General features: G+C 43.0%; 1 long non-coding RNA gene across 1 annotated transcript in view; it reads left to right on the top strand.

The window, feature by feature from the left end:
* Positions 1-11553, top strand: part of LOC141583531 (uncharacterized) — a 76909-nt gene extending 65356 nt beyond the window's left edge. Inside the window, exon 5 of the long non-coding RNA XR_012516182.1 lies at positions 11214-11553. This is a non-coding gene — a long non-coding RNA (uncharacterized LOC141583531). The remainder of the gene's footprint in view (positions 1-11213) is intronic.
* Positions 11554-22244: the final 10691 nt, after the last annotated feature.

Genomic DNA, 22244 nt, shown 5'->3' with positions numbered 1-22244 from the left:
TTCTGAGACAAATACCAACCACTTGGTCATGATATATTAACTTTTTAATATATTATTGGATTTGATTTGTTCAAATCTGTTAAATTTGGGTGGGGGGGGCTATGTCATGAGGGAAGCAGATTTTTGGTTTTCTTTTCCTGTAATGTCTTTGGTTTTAATATCAGGGTAAAGCTGGACTCATAAATGAATTGGGAAGTATTCCCAGTTGAATTGGTAATAGTTATACCTTAATGTTAAGTTCACCACTGAATCCATCAGCTTCGGGGATAAGTACATATCTAATTTCTTTAACTGATAATGAATTACTATCCATTTCTTTTTGAATGAATTTCAAATAACAAATGAGTAACAAATGGGCAAATGATTTGAACTGCCAGTTCACCAAAGAGGATATCCAAATGTTAAGTAAGGACATAAAAAATGCTCAACATCATTCATCATTAGGGAAACAGAAATTAAAGACACAGTGAAGTATCACTACACACATTAGAATGGCTTGAATTAAAAATGTTTATAATACTACACAATGGTGAGGACATGGAGCACCTGGAACTCTCTTACATTACTAATGGGAAATGTGAAATGGTGCAGTTCTTTGAAAAACAGTTTAAAAACTCTTATAAAATTTAATATACACTTATCATATGACCCAATAATTCAATTCTTAAATATTTACATTAGAGAAATAAAAACATGTATTCTCACAAAGCTATGTACATAAATGTTCATAGCAATTTCATCTACAGTAGCTAAAAGCTGAAAACAATTCAGATATCAAATTTGTTTATTAATGTATATACAAATTATAGTATTTCCTTATAATGGAATACTTCTCAATAACAAAAAGAAGTAAACTACTGATACATGCAATAACATGGTGAATCTTAAAGGCATTATACTAAATGAAAAAGAAGCCAAATATGGAAGAGTGTATGCTGTATGTTTCAACTTATATGAAATTCTAGGAAAAGCAAAGCTATAGTAACAAAAACCAGATTAGTCTTTGCCTGAGGCTGGAGATGATGAAATGAGATTAGCTACACAGAGTCATATGAATACATTTTTGAGTTTCAGAAATGTTCTATATCTTGATTGTGGTGGTGATTATACAACTGTATTCAGTCATCAAACTATACATTTTAAAATGGGTGAATTTTATTGTATACAAATTATAATTCAATAAAATTATAAATTTTCATCACTTTTTTTTTAAAGTAGGTTTGGGACTTTATTCCAGAGTGATAAGGCCCTACAAAGTCGCATGACATGATATTTTGTGTGGATGCAGGGAAATATGAAGAATTTGAGTGATTGAGATTAATGGAATTGGCCAGGCTCGGTAGCTGATGCCTGTAATCCCAGCACTTTGGGAGACCAAGGTGGGCAGATCATGAGGTCAGGAGTTCGAGATGAGCCTGCCCAACATGGTGAAACCCCGTCTCTACTAAAACTACAAAAATTAGCCGGGCGTGTTAGTGAGCACCTGTAGTCCTACCTACTTGGGAGGCTGAGGCAGGAGAATTGCTTGAACCTGGGAGGTGGAGGTTGCAGTGAGCTGAGATCCCACTCCAGCCTGGCATCAGAGTGAGAATCTGTCTCAAAAAAAAAAATTTTTTTTTTTTAAATGAAATCAGGTATAAAGGATTTGATGGATTTGATTATAATAGAACTTATCCGTTGTTGGAGCTAAAAAGAACTCCTTCAATAAATAATTTGTTACTTCATATCCACATTTATGTCCCCTTGTGTTCCCACCTTTGGCTGGTACTCTGATTTCATTGCATATTACCTCTTGAACTTAAGTCTAATGTTTTTGTGCTTGGATCTCTTGTAGTGACTAAGAGACTTTAAAAGTCAAGAATTTAAAAGTTTTGGTCATCTGGTCAATCTTTAGTGATCTTTTTTTAAACTCCTGGGTATTTGCAATGCCAGCATTCATATATTATTCTTTCTCAGTAGGAAAGCTGAATGATGAAAGACAAAAAAAAGTTAATAAGCTCTCAGGAAAAGCCATTTACGTATTTTATACACTTTCTCTTTAAATGTAACAAGCCATTCACATGATTACTACAATTTATGGAAAAATAAATTATTGTCATTGCAGACACTGTAGTCAATGAATAAAACCCTTCACTGTATTCCCCTGAGAGCGATATATGCTAGACCTGAGCTCTAGTAATGAGAAGATTGGTCCTGTGCCATAGAATCCCATGAGAAATTGAGATTGGAACCACAACACAGAGACCAGAAACTTTTCATACGTTTAAAGTTTCTTCTCTGGTTTGGTAGGAACAAAGTTTTGTATGCAAATCAAAAATACATTAAAAATATTCTCCTAAAAGCACAACTTCGTGGCCTTCTGTAAATGACAGAATAGGTCTGGTACAGAGGGGAGGGGTTATATTTTGCCAAGTTTAGAATTCATTCAATCTCTTCAGTCTAGGCGAATCCCACCAATAAGAACAGTTTGATGTTTAAATTTGTTAGAACTTCCTTGCTTTTAGTTCTGTAAAGATTTCTTGAAATGAAGTGGCATCTAGATATTGGTTTCATGAGTTGAATGCAAATGAATCAGAAATATATGGATACACCTTCCCTCAAATTTACCCAAAATTTCAATAAGGAAGTACTAGCCAAACATACTTTGAGTTGGGTTTAAATATCTGGCAAACCATTTCAAAACATTTGGGGAGCCGAGGCTGCAGTCCAAATGGAAATTTTTTTTTTTTTTCTGTTGAGTGTTTTGTTTAAATTTTACATGGGAAACAAAACACTTGAATTCATCTCCACAAATGTGAATCTTTTTTCATTATTTATACCTCACCTGTCACACTAACAGGATAGTTTTCAGAATTTTCTCCCCTGGAAATGAAATCAGTTTTCAGAGATGAGAGATTCTGTTGAGAGCTGAGACCAGTCCAAGTCTCCACTGGGCCAGTCTGCAAGTCTTCTTTTGATACCTGGTTCTTCTCTGCCGTCCCCAACCAGACCCTGTGTCCTCTAGCTGAGTTAGGAAACTCTGACATCCTTGTGAATGGATTCCATCTTGAATGTAGCAAATGGTTCCCTTTTCAGCTCCACTTATCCTTCATCTTCAATTTCTGTCCTGTCTCCAGACTCTGCTCCAACCCTGCTCCAGCTCTGGTTCTTTCTACTCTGGACCACCTCAGTAGGATATCTCCACTCTAATTCAGGCTTTTTGGGACAAACTGTTTCTCTCCCCTCATGCAGCTACCTGTGAAGGGAAGCCTCTTTCAGAGTCTGGACTGTTCTGGTCATGGGAGGGGGTGGAGGCCACTGAAGGACCTCAGTGAACTCAGTGAAGAAATCAATGAATGTAAGGCCAAGGTCTTAGGAGGAAAAATTCCTACTGGTTTGTGATGAATGGCTACAGAAACTTCCAGAGGCAGTTGTAAGTGGAAATAGGACAGGGAAAATTTGGTTTGGGGTGCCCTAGTTCAATGACATATCAGTTACTGGGATGAAAATCCCTGTGTGTCCAGCCAAGGGCAGACAGTGAAGGACAGTTACAAGGCAATGAATAGTCAATTAATGGGGTCTTCAAAAATGTTTTCTACTCTTTTCTTCTGATTCTCTTTGTTTTTGTTTGTTTTTTCTTAGACTCCTCTCATATTTATCTACTGGTTCTCTTTGTTTTTGTTTTGTTTTGTTTTTTTTTACTTAGACTCCTCATACTTATCTACTGGTTCTCTTTGTAATTTTGATAATTAGGACCTCAAAGGGGAAAAGTCAAGAAAAGAGATAAAACTCAAACTGATCAGCTATGCTACCTTTTGGGAGTTTAAAAGTTTGAGTTTATGTCTGAATCACTAGGTAAAATGGAAAGATTAATGACTAAGTAAACTGTGCATGTTGGAAGGACTGGTAACCTACCTCTTATCTTTCCTGCCTGACACTTCAATCAGAGGAGGACTACTGAATCAAAGGAATTTTTAAAAGACCAATTATTTGACATGAAAACAGAGGCCCAATTCTGAGACCAAGCCTACTGATTAGGAAACTGCTCATTCCTCACCTTGGATTTAGAGTGGTGGTTTCCAAATCTGGCTGCACATTAGATTCACCTGGGAAGCCTTAAAAAATAACAATGGCGGGTCCCAAACCCAACCCTGGGTGGAGTCCAGGCATCAGCATTTTAAAAAAACAACTCTCTGGGTGATTCGTAGATACAATCAGTTGAGAATCATTGGTTTAGATTGTGTTATTATATTGGTACAATCTGAGAAAATTAATGTTTGTCTTGTGGAGGTGTACTTACTTTAAGAGGTCAGCTAGTACAGAAATTGGGAATGGTGCAAAATAAACTTGAACTCGAGGAAACATATCCACCCTCATCCATGAAATTATAGATAGTCCTTCATGTTCTCATTGTCTCCCAAGCTAAAAGCATCAGTAAACACTCATATTCACCCTGCTAAAGCTTTCAGGGGAGGGATTCATTAACTGCAGCTCTCGGTAAGCATCCCAGGAATAAGATCTCTTCCCATGAGTACAGGTAGGTGTAGAGTTTTCCCAGGGAAAGGGATGTTGTTTTCTCTCTGGGAATGGGTTCTGGACCCATAAAAGGTAAATTTACCTCAGTTTCAGCCTTTGTCCCTCCTGTGCTGTAATTTCTTTCTGAAAGTATACCAACCCACCAGAAAAGAAATCTCTCTTTGCAGTTTGTGTGATGATAGTGTGGGTAAGCGGGTCTGTCTGCCTCCTTCTCTCCTGGAGAAAACGTGGACAGCCCATCTGGAGGATCACAGCTCTACAGAGGACCAGATGATAATCGGCTCCCACAGATAAACCAGCAGCTGAGGAGGCAGACAGTTCCTAGTCTGTGGAGAATCTCTGGAAAAAGATTTGTTCAAGAAGAAACAAATTTTCTGACCCCATCCTACAGTGTGTGCTGAAAAATCTTTTATAAATGGCTTTTAAAAAATTCCTGATTCATAGCCTTGGCCAATTTTCATGGAGTAAATATTCCTACTATTGCCAATTTCAGGCTACCGACCTGTAAGAGGTGTCACTGAAAGAGGAAGTGGGAAGAAATGTGCAAAATCAACTCTGGCAGGCTGCTAGGAGCAGACTCTAGAACATTCTTGTCCCCATGAGTGAAGGGTGCTGGCACCTTCAAGAAGGGAGGGAGGGGCCAGCAAATTAATAGAAGTACTGGCGTATTTTCCATAATTTTGTGGACTTTGTATGTTTTTTCTCTTTTTTTAACACAATCAACCAGCATTCAGCTATGATTCTTTCCAGTATGACCTCATGAACTCAGGCTAAAATAAGTCATTTATCAGAACCGAAATCTGTACTTGGATCCAAATAGGGAGAAAAGGCTGAGGGCTGCACCTTTCATAAAATAAGAACAATGAATTTTTTTTCAGGGTTTTTCCACATTATTCTAGTCACAAACAGGTTGAGATGGTCGATAACAGGTACCACTTACTGAGTACCTACGATGTACCAGGTCCGTGTATTAACTCATTTCATCTTTATAATTCACTTGGGAAGGTACTATTATTAGGAGTACTGTACCTTTTAAACAAATAAGAAGGGATTCACCACATCTATAATAATAACAATGTGAAATGTTAAAATAATTCACCATGGTGAATATTTTGAATGAAACTACACATTATTATAGACTGTTCAAAAGGCAATTGGATATGGTTAAAAATAGCTGACATTCACTGAGTGCTTACTATATACCTCATGTTTTCATGAACTCTCCATTGGATTTTTTATAGTGATCTATGAGTCAGGCGTTACTATGTTTATTTTACAGTTAAGAGAGGACAGAAAGTGACTTCATGACAGTCAGGTGATTTGTTGACGTCAGGGCCGAGAATCAAACCCAGGCAGCCTGGCAGCAAAGCTCACTCTTACATATAGGACTCCACTATTTTTCCAAGCAAGAACATCACTAGGCGATATGTTTTGGCTGTGTCCTCACCCAAATCTCATGTTGAATTGTGATAGTGAGTGTTGCAGGTGGGGCCTGGTGAGAGATGATTTGATCATAGAACTGGTTTCTAATGGTTTAGCACCATCCCTCTAGTGCTCTCTTGTGATAGCGTTCTCATGAGATCTGGTTGTTTGAAAGTGTGTAGCACCTTCTCCTTTGCTCTTTGATGGTCATCTGAATATGTACTTGCTTTTTGTTTACTTCCCCTTCACCTCTACCATGATTGTAAGTTTCCTGAGGTTCCCCAGAAGCATAAGCCTGTAGAGCCTGCAGAATCATGAGCCAATTAAACTTTTTTTTTTTTTTTTTTTTTTTTTTTTTTTTTTATGAATTACCCAGTCTCGGGTAGTTCTTTATAGCAATGCAAGAATGGACTAATACAATAGGCAAATCCCTGTCCTTCATTGCAGATGTCTGGCCTCATTTTAAAAGAATGTACTTCTTCCTTAAATGTATCTCCACAACCACCCTTCCCAACACACACACATAAACAGTGTACTATGGTTGGAATGTGTTATGTGTTGGAAACTTGGTTGCTACCATAGCAGAGTTACGAGGTGAGGCCTTTGATAGACAACTGGCAATGAATGGCTCAATGCCATCGTTGAATAAGTGGGTTAGTTTTCATGGGAGTGGGTTCCCGACAAGGTCAGTCCCCTTCTTCTCTTTGTCTCGTTGTAGGCTCACTTCTGTCTTCTACTCTTCCACCATGGGATGACTACTCTCACTAGATGCTAGCACCATGGTTCTAGATTTTCCAGCCTCCAGAATCATGAGCTGAATAAACTTATTTTCTTGACTCAGTCTGCGGAATTCTGTTACAGCAACAGAAAATGACTAAAACACAGTGTCTTTTCACTTTGGTTTTAGATACTGTTTAGCATTATGTTATTGAGGTCTGTGATTTAGAGCTGAAATATGCAAATGCTATCATGTCAGGAGATAAATTTGGAATAAAGTACAATTCTCCTAATTGCTAATCAAATTCAATGTTATCCCCCTGAAAACCGTTCCTAAGCCATGCACAATTCAGCTGAACTTAAAGGGTTAAAGGATGTCTGTCAGATTTCCGAGAATTCTGTTGATCTCAGCCTTTAGACTCTTTAGTACTAAAACGTTTTGTAAGTTTCTACTTCACTGAGTGACATAATTTACACCTTTCATTCTGGGGTTGTCTTTACTGAGCCACACAGTGGTGTTCTTATGTAGACAAAGCTACTGGAGTTTAGAAACAGGAAGAGCTAGAAACTTGCATTTTAAAGCTTACCCAGTGGGGTATTTCCTTAACTTTCCAAATTCTGACATGTGTTAGGCAGTCAGGAAAGAATAATAAAATTCCCCAGGAAAAGCGTTCCTTAAATGGCAGCCATTAAAATGTGGTTTTCTAGGTAGCTACGGGCCCGATTTCCATCCCATTCTTCTTACCTCATGCAGGGCTGGTTTCTGGTTGCTTTTGCAGACACAGACCTATGGAGTCCTGCAGGAGAGCCAAGCCTTCCCCAACAGCCCAACGATAGCTTAGAGGCTGTCCAGCACACCACTGAGTCTCCTCCTGACAGTGTGTGTCTGTGTCACACAAGAGCTATGCTAGCTTACAATGGCTGCTCTCACCTGAAACAGTGCCAGCTTCAGTGAAGTCCTGTCAGCTCAGTCAGCACCATCTGATGAGGGGAAGCCGGGAGGCACTTGTTCAATGGAAAGCAGACACTCAGAACCACAACAGAGATACAAGGTCTAGCAGGTAGCCTCAGGTAAGAAAGGACAAGATCAATAAAGTTGATGATTAAAAAAAGACAAGGGATTTCTGGAGTGTCCATCAAAAGTAGCTGCACAGGGTAGAGTTGTCAAGAAATTTGATTTGGCCCTGAGGGCCTGTAGGGGTGAAGAGGAGTTTGAGAGGTTCTGGTCCTGGGGCCCAGAGGGGAGTGGCAGATTTAATTTATGGGTTCACACCTGTAGCCTGTGGTCACCAAACCATGGCTGAGGGAGAGACGTGAGGGAAATAAAAGATCCAGATAGTAACATTCTCATATTTTTATATATTGCCTTACAGTACCGTCAGTTCTGCTGTAACATGATAGATGCATTCCTAAAACTCACTGCGTTATGCAAAATTACACAATAATAACCACAGGCCTTAGAGAAAAGAGCAGGTCAGGGGCACAATATCTAAATACTTTGTTGGTAATATAAAAAAGACGGAAACTTAATAAAAATGGTAGCACAGTTTTGTGCATGTTAAATAACAAAAAAATATGTTTGTTTGTTTTTTCAATTTTTTTTTTTTTTCTCAATAGAGACGGGGTTTCTCCATGTTGGCCAGGCTGGTCTCAAAACTCCTGACCTCAGGTGATCCACCCACCTCAGCCTCCCAAAGTGCTGGGATTACAGGCACGAGCCACCACTCCCGGCCCGAAAAAAATATGTTAATACTACAATAAATATGGCACTTTATCTTTAAAAAGACCTGAAATTTGCTATTGGAAGAAGGTGCTGAGAGGGCTGCTGCTTGTGTTATGATGAAGTGGTAGAAGGAAGATTACAAACATTTTTTATTTTTTGTAGCCTTCCATTTGAAGCATGCATTTATAATGAATATCTGTTTCATCAAAACTTTGATGAAGATTTGAAAATGTAGAGTTTTCTTCTTTAGTTAATTTCTGTACTCCTGCTGGAAATTCTTTTGCAGTTTTCTCATCCATACTTGGGGACTTCACCCAATAGCTGAAGTATTTGGAAATTGTGGTGATATTTGAAATCGCCAAATCAGCCCCTCATAGTACAAAAGGTGCCATTTCTGTAGAAGTTGACAATTTCCATTAAGGTCTTTGCATGTAGATAGTGGTTTCTCTTTGTGAAAGACGTTTTTTTTCACTGTTTGGTTTTCAGTTTCAACAATGCTCATCTTTCTGTCTCTTCTATGTCTTCATGCCATATTCTTCTTGATTTCCCAGCACTTGAACTTATTCCATCTACAGATATTTTTTTTTATTTCCATAGTCTGTTGCCTGAGAAATAGAACAAGTTCTCTTGATTCTCTCAAAATGCTTTTTGACTTCAATTTCCCTCTCAATATACAAAGCTTTACTTTCCCATGCCCTGCTTGAGATGCTTAGACATATTTAAAACATTAAATGAATTCTTTTTAATATAAAACAGTTCACAAATGTGAAAGAATAGGAAGACATAACTTCATAGGATAACTCAGTTGGTTGGGGTAAGTAGATTAGTTAGAATAACACATCTGCAAGGTAGTAGGGCAGATGGGTGGTGGCGTGTGTGCATGTGGCGTTTTGTGAATCCTGACAAGGCTCATTTCAGCTGGGTGCAGTCTTCTATGTTAATCTAGTTTTCTCTTGCAGATAAAATTGCTTGTGAGAAACTCAAATTATGTTCACATTGTCCCCTAATACATTAATTCAATCAGAACAAATTCATATTTTAAAAACAAGTGTTATAGCCAACTGTTTATTTACCTCTGTTCATGCATTTTCTCATTTGATCGCGATAATAATTCTAGGAGGTAGATAAGAAAGTTAACATTCCCATTGTACAGACAAAATAACTGAAGCTGAGGAAAATCCCATAGCTTGGAAATGAGTCTGGAAATAAAGAAGTTAAGATAAGCGTTCTGACTACATTTAAGTCCCTGATCCTGCTAGTTCCTAAAGCCAGTTCTACTCACTGTCTTCTGCAAGTTTGGGTTTGTGAGCCAGGGAACTTTCTTCTTTTGCTTAAAGTAGTTTGAGGTGTTTTGTCTGTTTGTTTGTTGTTTGTTTTTTTGAGATGGAGTTTCGCTCTTGTCACCCAGGCTGGAGTACAATGGCACTATCTTGGCTTGCTGCAATCTCTACCTCCCAGGTTCAAGCGATTCTCCTGCCTCAGCCTCCCAAGTTGCTGGGATCACAGGTGCCCACCACCACGCCCAGCTAATTTTTGTATTTTTACTAGATACCTGGTTTTACCATGTTGGCCAGGCTAGTCTTGAACTCCTGACCTCAGGTGATCCATCTGCCTCAGCCTCCCAAAGTGCTGAAATTACAGCCACTGCGTCTAGCTTCCAGGTGGGTTTTTTGAGTAATACAGAGCCTCAGTGGATACAGGGTTACCTGGGTAATGTGCAAATTTTCTACCTTTGACTTTCTGCCATGTTTTGATTTTTAAACCAACTCTCTTCAGGTAGAAGGCACTCTAAATTTCAAGGTTTGCCTTTGAAACAGGAGGATCTGTCTCTTCTGTGCTGTGCTGCAGGCATAGGATGAAGGAAAATTATGGGGTGGGTGGAGGGTGGGTGCTGGCAGAGAAAGTCCCTGGTCAGAGCAGCTGGGAACCTTCTTTTAGAGAGGATCGGCTAGGTTTGCACCCATTTAGACATGGCCTTTTCTGAAGATGGTGACCCTTCACTGTTCCTGTCACTGCCATTGCAATCTGTGTCATTAGCCTTGCTCACCGGCAGAACAGATGCTCTGGGTGTGGTGGATCCTCCTCTTTCCCCTAGACCTATGGTGTCCCGACTGCCCCCAGTCAAACCCAGCCCAGTGACCAGAAGGGATTCCAACACTGGGCTCAAGCATGACTACTCCTGCTGCTGCTATTCAGTGAGCACCCCTCCAGGTCCTGGGCCTCTGAGAAGCACTTCACATACTCATTCATTACTTTCAGCAGCACTTGTTGAGGGCCCATTATGTGCCGGGATGACTCTATTTTGTGTGCTTTATTTCGTTTGCTTCCTACAATTGGAATGCCCAAACAGACTGGCTCCAAGCTTACTCACTTACCCCTGTGAGTACTCACTCACTTACTTCCTGCTTCCTCTCATTCAAGGTTTCTAGATGCCCAGCCTTCCCCAATCCTACTTACTGGAGACCTGAAAAACTTGTATGACTTTCCCATGACCTGGATAACAATTTCTCAACTTGTTACTGCCTGTTATGTGTGGGTACGGATGTAGTTCCCTTCCACTTTGGTAGCATGTATGTGAGCGTCACCTTTGTGTATGTTTTGATGAGCTTTAGGCTCCCTTCCTCCCCCACCCCCTTCCTGTCTTTTTCTTTCTCTTATTTTCAGATTCATGCACTGGGACCTGCTCTACAAACTTGAGAGGAAAAGAGAAAGAACAAAGAAGGCAAAGCAATCTCAATACTGAAAGTTTTCTTTTTTTTTAACTTCATGAATAGGGCCTTTGAACTCACCAGCCAGAGCTCCTTCCTAACCTGTACCTTTCATGTCCTGTTTCCAGCTGGCGTGGAAAATATGAGGTGCCCTGGCCCTCAGCCTGTGCTGAAACCTCGCCATGGGTTGTGTCTCTCAGTTCTCCATCGACAGAGGCAGCCACAGCCACTGGAGCAGAGATGAGCCAGGCACTTCCTGCTGGGTGCCGAAGTCCATTGCAACGGTCACAGAACCGAGCTGGAAAGGGAAACAAGCTTGCATGAGCCTTCACCCAATGTAGCCAAGCACAGCCACAAGAAAGAAGGATGAGGAGAAATTCCTGCAGCCAATGGGCTTGGGGCAGGGGAGGAAGGGAGAGTCTCTGGGTATCGGTTTTGAGACTTTCTGCCTTGACTGTAACCCAGGTTCTCAGCAGAGGGGATGTGATTCATGGCCAAGAAATTCCCCATGGCCTTGGATGACATTTACATTGATTACTTCTGAGTCACATTGCTGGGAGAATATTTTTTTCTCACCAAAGGCAAACTGAAGGGAAAATGGCATGGATAGTGGTTTGGAGACAGCAGAGGAAATGGGGTCACTTGTGTTATTAGTAGGAGAGTTAAAGACATGCAAGAATGGAAAGAAAAACAAGGCAAAAAAGAAAGGATGTTAAGAGGTAGGAATCATCTCCAAGTGGAGTGAGGAGAACTGAGGTCTCAGGATTTGCAGTTTCATAACTCTGGGGATAAAGAGATGGGGGCAGCCCAAACAGACCCTGCCCTTTGTCTCTTTTAATGACAGAAACTTAGAATGTAAGAGTTGGGGCCATCACTCATGCATTTAATTCACAAGTATTTGTTGAGCACCTTCAGTGTACCAGATTCAAGGCACGGGCGATACAGTGGGGAACAACGTGAAGGCCTGCCCTGGTGGCATTTATCTCGGTGGAAGAGAAAGACAGCAAAGGAACGGCCGATCAAATGGTACATGTGAATTCAACCCTTTTGACTTATTAACAGAAATGCATCAGGTCCAGGATCATGGGAACACACACACTTTGCTGTTCCAGAGGGGAGGACATAGGAATGGAACTCGCCAATGGCACTGGACTTCAGCAGCTCAAAGGGGTGTCTTGGAGTGCTGACTCTCCCCTTCCCTGGAAGAAGAGACAGGGGTGTGGGCCTGCTGGGAAGGGGAAAACTCCCCCCTATTATTTGTGTTCTAAGCCTCATTCAAGGTTAGAAGCCTTCTTAATGTAAATGTAGATGTTAGTTAAACCATTAACTCCAGAAGTGTGTCTGAAAACAAGAAAGCAATGTCCCAAGTCCAGTGAGATTTTCATTTTTTTTTTTTTTTTTTCAGACAGGGTCTCACTTTGTTGACCAGGCTGGTCTCAAACTCCTGGCTTCAAACGATCCTCCCACCTTTGTCTCCCAAATTGCTGGGATTACAGGCATGAGCCACTGTGTCCAGCCTTCCAGTAGGATCTTAAACCACCAACGGAAAAACAAAACAAACGGAAAACACTTTTCACCAGATTAGCATCTCTTCTGCTTGACTTGGACTAATGAATTTCAGGCTGTTTCTTACAAAGCACCATTTGTGGCCAGTAGGCAGGAATTTGCGAAGCAAAGGAAAGCAATATTGAGGAGCAGAAAGAGCCAGGCATCGGGAATCAAAGATCTGAGTTCCCATCTGGGCTTGCCACTCAGTGGTCCCCGGAGGGAGTCCTACACGCTGGTTGGAGGGAAAGCAGAACATCAAGAGACCCAGGGAAGGGCTCACCCAGGATGGGAACGGGCACCGCCAGAGAGAGGGTGGGCACCGAGAAGTCGAGATCAACTAGACCAACATCATGAGCTGCAGTGAGCAGCTGGGACCCCAGCATCTCCCCAGACCTCCAAGAACCTAGAGTAAAGGACTGAGATGCTTCCAGAACCTGAGTGACCCGCCGGATTCAGGGACTGCTGGGAGGGTGCAGGGGTGTCCAATCTTTTGGCCTCGGTGGGCCACACTGGAAGAAGAATTGTCTTGGGCCACACATAAAATACACTAAAAATAGCAGATCAGCAAAAAATAAAGCCCTCAAAAAAATTAGAAACAAAAACATCTCATAATGTTTCAAGAAAGTTTGTGAGTTTGTGTCAGGCCGCAGGTTGGACAAGCTTGGTCTAGAGGAAGAGCGGAAGGCTGCCTGGCTACCCTGCTGCTGAGAGGAAGACAGATTTGCCTGACTGGTGCCTGTATTCTCTAAACCTAGGGCAGAACTCCCCATCACCCCTGGGCCACACGCCCTCCCTGGCCATCTGGCTGCTCTCTTGACCCTACCTTCTGGCCTGCCCTCCAAGGCCCTGTCCTCCCAACTGACCTCACAGGGACTGCTGCACAGCAGTTCATCCAGGACAGGCAGCCTCAGAGTGAAGTCTTTATTAAAGCCAGTAACAAAACATTATAAGAACGAGAGAAGGAGGGAGAGATAGAGAGAGAAAAAGAGATAGAAGGGGGGGGGAGAGAGGTGGTAAGGGAGGGAAGGAGGAGAAAAACATGAAAGAGAGAGGCAGCCACGCAAAGGCTTCAGCTAAAGGCTGGCTGAGGCTGAAGCCAGAGGAGCCAGCAGCGGGTGAGAGTGGGTAACACTAACCAAAGACCGAGCGGGAACCAGCCCAGCACTTCCTGATCATCTCAGGGACCACCAAGGTGCAGCTCCACCAGCCTCTCCCCAGCAACTCTCTTCTTAACTGCTATCATCCCCCTTGCTTAGTTTTCAAAGTTCTGCTCTTACTCCTCACATCCAAACCCCACTTCACAGCAGCCAGGAGGGAGCTCAGCTCAGATTCTGCCTCCTGTTCCCACACATTCCCAAGAAGCCTCATCCTGCTGGAGAGGACTCAGCTGCTCCTTCTAAAGTCCTCTTTTTTTTTTTTTTTTTTTTTTTTTTTTTAATTTATTGAGATGGAGTCTCACGCTATTGCCCAGCCTGGAGTGCAGTGGCACCATCTTGGCACACTGCAACCTCTGCCTCCTGGGTTCAAGCAATTCTCCTGCCTCAGCCTCCTGAGTAGCTGGGATTATAGGTGTGTGTCACCACATCCAGCTAATTTTTCTATTTTTAGTAGAGATGGGGTTTTACCATGTTGGCCAGGCTGGTCTTAATCTCCTGACCTCAGGTGATCTGCCTGCTTCAGCCTCTCAAAGTGTTGGGGTTTCAGCATGAGCCACTGCACTCCAACCCTGAGACCTCTTTGTATCCACCTGGCCCCAGGCCACCCACCAAAGCCAATCAAAGAAGTGACCAGATCAAAGCTTTGTCGGCTGCAGAGAATCTGATTTTGACTGTGTGTGTGTGGCGGAGGGAAATGGAGATGCTATACCTATAGCTCCAACAAAGGATTTGCATTTCATAGGTCAGGGGCTAAGAAGGGCCTCTTAGCTTGGTGGCCATCCAACAATATGAATTAAACCAGACCCAGCAGAATCTGTGATTGAGTAAATACCCATAATTCACTTCCGTATATGCCATGTGCTCTACAGTTCCTTACCAGGAAATGAGATAAACTACTATTATTGTTGTTACTGTTATTTTTTCTTGAAAAAGGAGTGGAGAATGTAATGTGCTGTTGGCCCAAATCAGTGAGGGGCGTTATGAGAGACATTCAGGATGAACCTCTGAGCTGATCATGTCTCTGGTTAAAGAAACAGAGAATTTGTATCCTGGCTGGCAGCCTGGTGATTGATGAATGACAGAGGGGAACGCCTAGGATGGAACTATCCTGGCAGAGGTGGTCTAGCCTTACCAGGGAACAGCAAAAGCCTGTTATTAACATGAATTGCATTTCTTTATCACCTTTGAATTAATTCTTTCATTTCAGAAATGATAGTAAAATAACAGAAAGCCAAAACAAAAATATTCCCAATCTCATCCTGAAATCAAATCAATGACAAGTATGCATAATATACATCAAATATAAAATTCTGTCCATGATGTTATTGAGAATACCAAGCATGCATGTGGTCGTGCCCAGACAGGTGACACCAGCAAAGCACTATGGATTTTCTCAGACTCGAACCCACCCATCCTATTCTCTGCCAAGTTTTCAGACACTTATCAAGATGCCGTGGCTTAGGAACCGTGGAGGAAACCCAAAGCTCAGCCAAACTCCATGTATTCTCATTCTTCCTCTCCCGCATGCCAGTCTACCCCTCTGAAACATTTCCAAGGTTCTCCGTGGGAGGTAGAGCTGCTCCATTGTGTCTTAGCCCCTTGAATTGATGGCAGTGAACAAATCAAGTTTATACGTTTGCCACCAAACAAATGGAGCTTCAATTGTGGTTTTTTGTACATGTGTATGCTTTTGCATTTCAATGAGTTCTTCCTTCCCTAACCAATCTGCTAAATGCAACATTTACAACCAGCCTTGCGGGCATTATTTGCCCTCCGACTGGGCCCTGATCACCTCAAATGAAGGCTGCCAGCTTCTCCTGCCAGAAGCAAGAGGCACTGGGAAAAATGGAAATTGGACAATAGTCTTATATACTCTCTGCTCTGCCATGGATGGCCTTCAACAGGAAACCAATCAACGGAATCAAAAGAACAGTTTCCTGTTAACATAGTGCAATGCCAAATCCATCAGACTTTATTGTTTCATGCCCTGTGCCAGTCATTGTCAACTATACTGTAAGTAATAACATATGACTGGAGTTGTGGTTTTAGTGGAAGATTCTTTTGCTTTTGGCACCGTGCACACACCTTCATATGCTTTATTGCCCTTTCCCAAACCTAGGGAGCTTTCTTTTCTTTTGAGATTTCTTTTCCCCTAAAGAACTATTTCCGGCTGTTTTGTTGCATACCAGTTCTTAAAACCCTAGCCAGCCGACTCCAGTTCTCCACAGTCTTTTCTTAAGCAACACTTTATATATATACGTATATATCTAATTATTATTATTATTATTACATCACATGGGACTAAAATAAACCCACTGTGTATTGGCTCTTCCACAATCCTGCTTTTCCTCTGAAAATGGTTTGTTCCCTAAGACTGGCTTTGGGAGAGAAAACCTCTCACATAATATTTTTCTTACTTTCCAGGCTGATCTTGAAGGTGATGATAGGTCATAAGCCGCAGCCTCTGCAAGGATGTTACAACCCCTGGAACAGGCAGAAAGTACATGTGTGCTTGGAATGCAACAAAAGGGAAACGTTTCTAGTGTGGTTTGGACTGGGCCTTGCATTTTTAACCCTTTACCCAAACCTAAAGAAAACACAACTCCGTTAGCGACTCAGGAGTTTTTTCCTAGAGTGACATGATTAAGGTGAGGGTGTGACTAGTTATCTGAGTCACTTTTTCAGACAATTTGGCTTAGTGGTTAAGAGCTTTGGTACCAGATAGAACGGGTTCAAATCCCAGCTCTCTCCCTTAACATCTGTATGACTCTGGGAAAGCTGAAAAACTTTCTGATGCTCACATTCCTCCTCTGTGAAACAGAGAGAACACTTTGTTCCGGGGTTGTCCTCAAGAATGTGAGTAAAGGATTGGGATTTTCCTTTCTGCTCTATTAAGGATGCCTTTAGCAGGCAGTGTACCTGGTGAGTGCTCAGTGAGTGGCATAATGATTGTGAGGCAAGCACTGACCCCTGCTCCAATCCTGCTGGTGTTCAAGGCCTTGACTCAAGTCACTTCTGGTTTTGTATGGTTTGGTCATGTGAACCAATAACCAAGGTGTTAGCAATGCATTTCTCGGTTCTCAGAAGATGGTATTAAGCCTCTGAGGCTAGGGCATTAGGATGTGATCATGTGAAAATGTGGAATTATCAGATACATGGCTACCTGGGAGAGGGAGTGGGGGATGGAGATGGAAAATAAGTGGTGAAAAGATCTTTATTTTTCTCCCCTTCCCTCATGGGCATGCGGGAACAACTGATCAGTGTGTGCGTGTGTCTGTGTGTGTGTGCATATGTGGTCTTTGTATTCCTTTCTCTTGTTGAGCCTAAAAAAACTTTCAGTACAGTGTCCCAGGAAGCCACTACCAATAGATAGAAGTTAACCTTTTATATGAAACTTTCTTTCCATCCCGTGTAAGACTGAGGCTTAGGTTCATTCCCTTTGTGTTTCAATAAAAGGTGTCTGTGCGTTCGTTTCTACTTGAAGCTAAAAGTCTTAAGTGCTTTTGTCTTCTGTACCCAGGTCTGTTGGCAGAAAACCTTGTATGACTTTCCCCAAGTCCATCTAAGAGAGAAGTGCTTGCTTGCCGTATTATCTTGGCTTCCTCCAACTACCAACCCCAGCCCCAAGGGCCATTTCACAAAAGAATTCCTCTCTTTGAGACTTAGTTTCCTTTTGGTGTGTCACAACGTTAGCTTGAGGATGAGAAGAAATCCCTGCAAAATAGAAAAGTTGAAGTCTACAGTCTGATTGGTTTGGATTGAGAGAAAGAGAACAAGTAATTACTTTGGGTATACAAGTTTAACCCAGAGAAGTTGTTGCCTTATTTGGGGTGGTGGAAGTGGTGGTAATGGTAGTACTGGTGACAGTGGAAACGGTGGTGATGATGGAGGTAGTGGTGGTGGTTGTAATAGCAATATTAACGGTAGTGATGTTGCTGGCGGTAGTGGCAGTGGTATTTTTGCTGGTAGTGCTGGTTGTGGTGGTGATGTTGTCGGTAGTGGTTGGTGGTGGTGGTAGTGGTGGTGGTGGTGACATTAAGCATACAGTACAGGGTAGTTTTTCTCACCACATCTTCCAAACCCGAGGCATCATCACCATCAGGTTCTATTGTTTCTGTTGTTTCTCACTGTAATGCACTTCAGCAAAATATGCCTTTAGAATATAAAGAACATGAGATAAAAACCCACACACATAGATTCACTAAATTTTCTCCTGCCCCTTGGTGAAGTAAAAATCACCTACCAAGTTGCCTATCCCTCTCCCTTACTTTCCAGGGGAGCATCTGATAGCTTTTTTTTTTTTTTCTCCTTCTCCTCCCAATTCCTTCTTTGTCACTCTGCTCCTCTTCCTTCCTTTTCCCTGTCTCCAAATTAAACTTAGCAGGGAGTCCTGAAGCAAATCATCATGTTACAAGCCTAAATGTGATAGCTTGTCATCTTTCATAATTTTTGACATAAACAAAACTGTCAGAATTCTCTGAGACCTGTCTTTGGTTCGGGGTGTTCTCTTTGAGGCCAGGGGATGAGAAAAAGGATGAGAAAAAGGACAGTTGCTCCAACATAATGAAAAGAATGTAATGAATGGAAGGTTGGAAATGGATCTCCAATTCCAGACTGGTATGCACTTGTCGACTGTAGCATTCGAATGGGCTATTGATTAAGGCTGTAAAATGTTTGCACAATTGTGGTTTATTTTATAAAGTAGAGATCCAGGGGCACTTCATTACCCAGATTCATTTTTTGTGTATTCCCCTCACCCCACCCCAATGCAATTTCCTTGAATACTTAGATTTGATAAGCAATTAAAAAATAACTGTCTGGCTTATTTCCTGAAGATTGGTGCTTTCCATGGACTGAGTTGCCGAAGACCAGGAGAGTGTGTTTTTATATGGAAGGTCACATCTATTCATCGGAGGCTGTTTATCTTTTTCTGGCCACTCATTTAGAGCAGCCACAGCTTTCTGAAGGAGCCACATGCACCACGCTCCAACAGCAGAGAAAGACTTGGTTCAGTGTGTGTAATGCTAGGGCCATGGTCTTGGTTTAGGGATACTTCAGAACTTTAATATTTTGGTAACCCATGCTCTATAAATCATTGAATTACATCAAGTCTATTTAAAACCCCTCTGGGCAGCTGTTTAAAATGCTGTCACCGCAGTAAGCGATGTCCTTGGAGTCACATGGCAGGTTGGGGCTGAGAAGGGGATGGGTTTTGTCTGTGTTTCTTTAACTCCAGTTAGGTTTACCCTCTGACTCTCCACTTCTGTGAATTGTCCCTCCATTTCCAGTTATTTTAAAGTCAGGATATGAAGGCCGCTTAGTCCATCGGGGTTAAGCCTTCCCATCAGATCAAATTCTTTTTCCTTGCATTCTTCTCTTCAAGCCATTTAGTGAAACAAGCACAAATTGTTAACTTCAGACTAATATGTTTAATAAGTGAAATCTGGACTGTTTCAGGAAGGCAGGCAGGCCAGCAGCCTGGAGGATTGGTTGCAGCTGAGGGCTCCTGTGGGCTTCTCCTGGGTCATCGCTGGGGGCTGAGACCACCTGTGTAGCACCTGTGGGCAAGAAAAGCCTAATTACCCCAGGGATCCCGGCCTTGCTGGCCTTGCTCTCTGGCCTCCAGATCTGCTCTGATTCTGACAGTGCAGGGGGTTTATCAGAGTTTAGGTCCAAGGGAGGGAGTGAGGCTGCCGGCTTTCTCTTCAGAACTCTGCATGCTTATCCGGGTTTCCTGCCTGCCTCTTGCTGCCGCTCCAGGCTCCTCCAAGAGAAGGACGCTGCTTCCGTCTGGTCCAACATCGTATCAGGGTATGAGTTAACTACATGTGTGCTCCAGCGCACAAAAAGAAATATGTAGCATCAGCAACCTTGTTCAGTTTTTCAATCAGAAAATAGAAATTAAGAATGGAATGTGCTACCTTAATTTTAGCAGATGTAAAACTGTAACCTTAACAAAAATCAAATTTTATTTTGAATTCCGAACTGGGTGTGGGGTGGAAAGAGGATATCCTTATCTTTTCAGAGCCTTGCCCCCCCCCCCCCCCCCCGTGGTCTTTATCCTTCTCCAGCAGTAGTGGATACTTAATAAATTTATCCAATCACTTCATGAATACTACAAATTAAAAGCAGGGAAGTCAAGATCTGAGTTACTGTCAGCATCCCACTAACTCGTTTATGACCTTGGACAGATAACGACAACCATTTTGAGTTTCAGGTTAATTTGTTGGGAGGATTAAGTGAGATGGTGCATGTTTTATATGTGTGGTCTCTATTAAGAAGGAATGGTTTAAAAAAAAAAAAGGAATGGTATATATCCTATACATCCAGCATCAAGTATGCTCCTCACTGGATATGCCCCCGGGGCACCCATAGCTGTCCTGTCTTGAGAGAGGGGCGCTGGCTTTTCCTCTGCCTTTGCCGGTTAAGGAAGCAGGGCAGAGGGGAGGGGAGGCGGCCCAGCTTCCCGTGCCTGTCGGGGCAGGGCTGGGCAGCTGCGGGCTACGAGGAAGGTGCAGGCTCAGCTGTCTGCACCCTCCCCCCACCCAGCCTGCAAACCTAGGAAGGCTGGCCCACGGCTCTCGGGCGGTTCCGGCTCCGCCTCGGGCTCCAGCTCCCACCGAGCGGCTCGTGCGGGAGGCCTCGTGGCTCCGCAGCCCAAGCTCTTCCTCCCCGAGCGCCTCCGGGCTCCGGGGCCCTGCTGCTGCTGGGACCTCATCACCTCCAGACGTTGCTGGGTTTTTTGTTTGTTCGTTTGTTTGTTTTGAGACGGAGTTTCGCTCTTGTTGCCCAGGCTGGAGTACAGTGGCACAATCTCGACCCACTGCAACCTCCGCCTCCCAGGTTCAAGCGATTTCTCCCGCCTCAGCCTCCAGAGCAACTGGGATTGCAGGCGCCCGCTCCCACGCCCGGCTAATTTTTGTATTTTTAATGGAGACAGGGTTTCACTATGTTGGTCAGGCTGGTCTCGAACTACCGACCTCAGATGATCCGCCCGCCTCGGCCTTCCAAAGTGCTGAGATTACAGGCGTGAGCCCCCGTGCCCAGTCCGTAGCTGTATTTGAACAGAAAAACCAACAGTACGTGAAACAAAAGGACGGCAGCCGAGGAGAATGGGATCGAAAGACGATCTGCTCCTTCGGAAGAAAACCAGGGGTGCGGCGGCGATTCGCAGGGCTCCCAGCGCCCCCGCGAGGCCCGGGCAGCGTCGGCGCTCCCTGCCTGGGGAGGCCCGCCGGTGTTTGGGAATCCCAGCGGGGTCCCCAGCTAGCCGGTCTCCCGGCACTGAGCTTACTGGGATTTCTCACTAGGTCACTGTTTGTTAAGAAAACAGTAACAGAAAGGAGGCAAAGCCCTTAATTTTCTTTTTGCAAAATTCTCAAGTTTAGGGCAAAGGCAAAGGAGAGGTGGAAGTGTGCCCCGGCTCTGTAAGACGTTCCCCTTCTCGGAGTTTTCTCTAGCCGAGGGCCTTTCCCCTGTTTGCCTGCCTCGAGATGCTTCCTTGATTGCTAAGAGACGACACTGGAAATGTTGCCCCTCTGGAGGGGGTTTCTGTTTCTTCCGGCGAGTGGAGAAGGCGCGTTGTCCTCCCTCCGCCGTCCCTCCCTCCTTCCCTTCCCTTCCTTCCTTCCTCCCTTTCTCTCTACCTTCCTACCTTCCTTTCTTTTTGGTTCAGTGTATGTTACTTGATTTTTTCTTTCTTTCTGATATTAACCACGCTTTTTAATCTGTTGCTTTCTTTTAGGAAGCTTGACTTTTTTCCCTCTCTCTCTCATCACTCGCAGTCAGCCAAAATGTAAAGTAAATGTTCAGAATTAATTTCTGATACGTGGGCAGAGTCCTCCTCCCGAGCCACACCAGTGAAACCACTGATACATTTTTATATAGTCTTTAATGGTACTATCAGTTTTCTACCTGATAGCCGTTGTTTCTTTCTCTCTCCCTTTCATTTTCTCCTTCCTTCTCTTTCTCTCTTTTCTTTTGTCTGGGACAGCACATGGACTTGTTGAAGCTCATCTTCATCAATTGCTAGCTTTGTGACCTTGGATAAATCATTTAGCCATTCTGTGCCTCCATTTCTTTATCTGCAAAACAGAGTTAATTATGTCTAACCTATAGGGTCACTGAGCTGATAAAATATATTGCATATCATAAGGTACTCTCCACATAGAAAACACTCGATGGGGACCATTATAATAATACGTTATGGTGCTGCTCTTCTGAATAAAACAAGTTTTTAAATCCTCACCCCCCTCCTCCACCCCCAACCCTTTAAGAAAAGTTTAGTTACCAGGTTCCAGGCTCTGGGCTCTTAGGTTAGGCAGGTCTTCACAGTCCTTTGACTTAAATATTCGTATCGTTGCCCCCAAAGGGAGTCCAGTAGTTGCTTCCCACCTGAACATGTGTGTCAACCTCCTAGTTTCTCTGCCTCTGCTCTTACCCTACTTTAGTCCA

This window comes from Saimiri boliviensis, chromosome 2, assembly GCF_048565385.1.
Source record: "Saimiri boliviensis isolate mSaiBol1 chromosome 2, mSaiBol1.pri, whole genome shotgun sequence".
Lineage (NCBI taxonomy): Eukaryota > Metazoa > Chordata > Mammalia > Primates > Cebidae > Saimiri > Saimiri boliviensis.
This window is presented reverse-complemented; position numbering and strand designations above follow the sequence as displayed.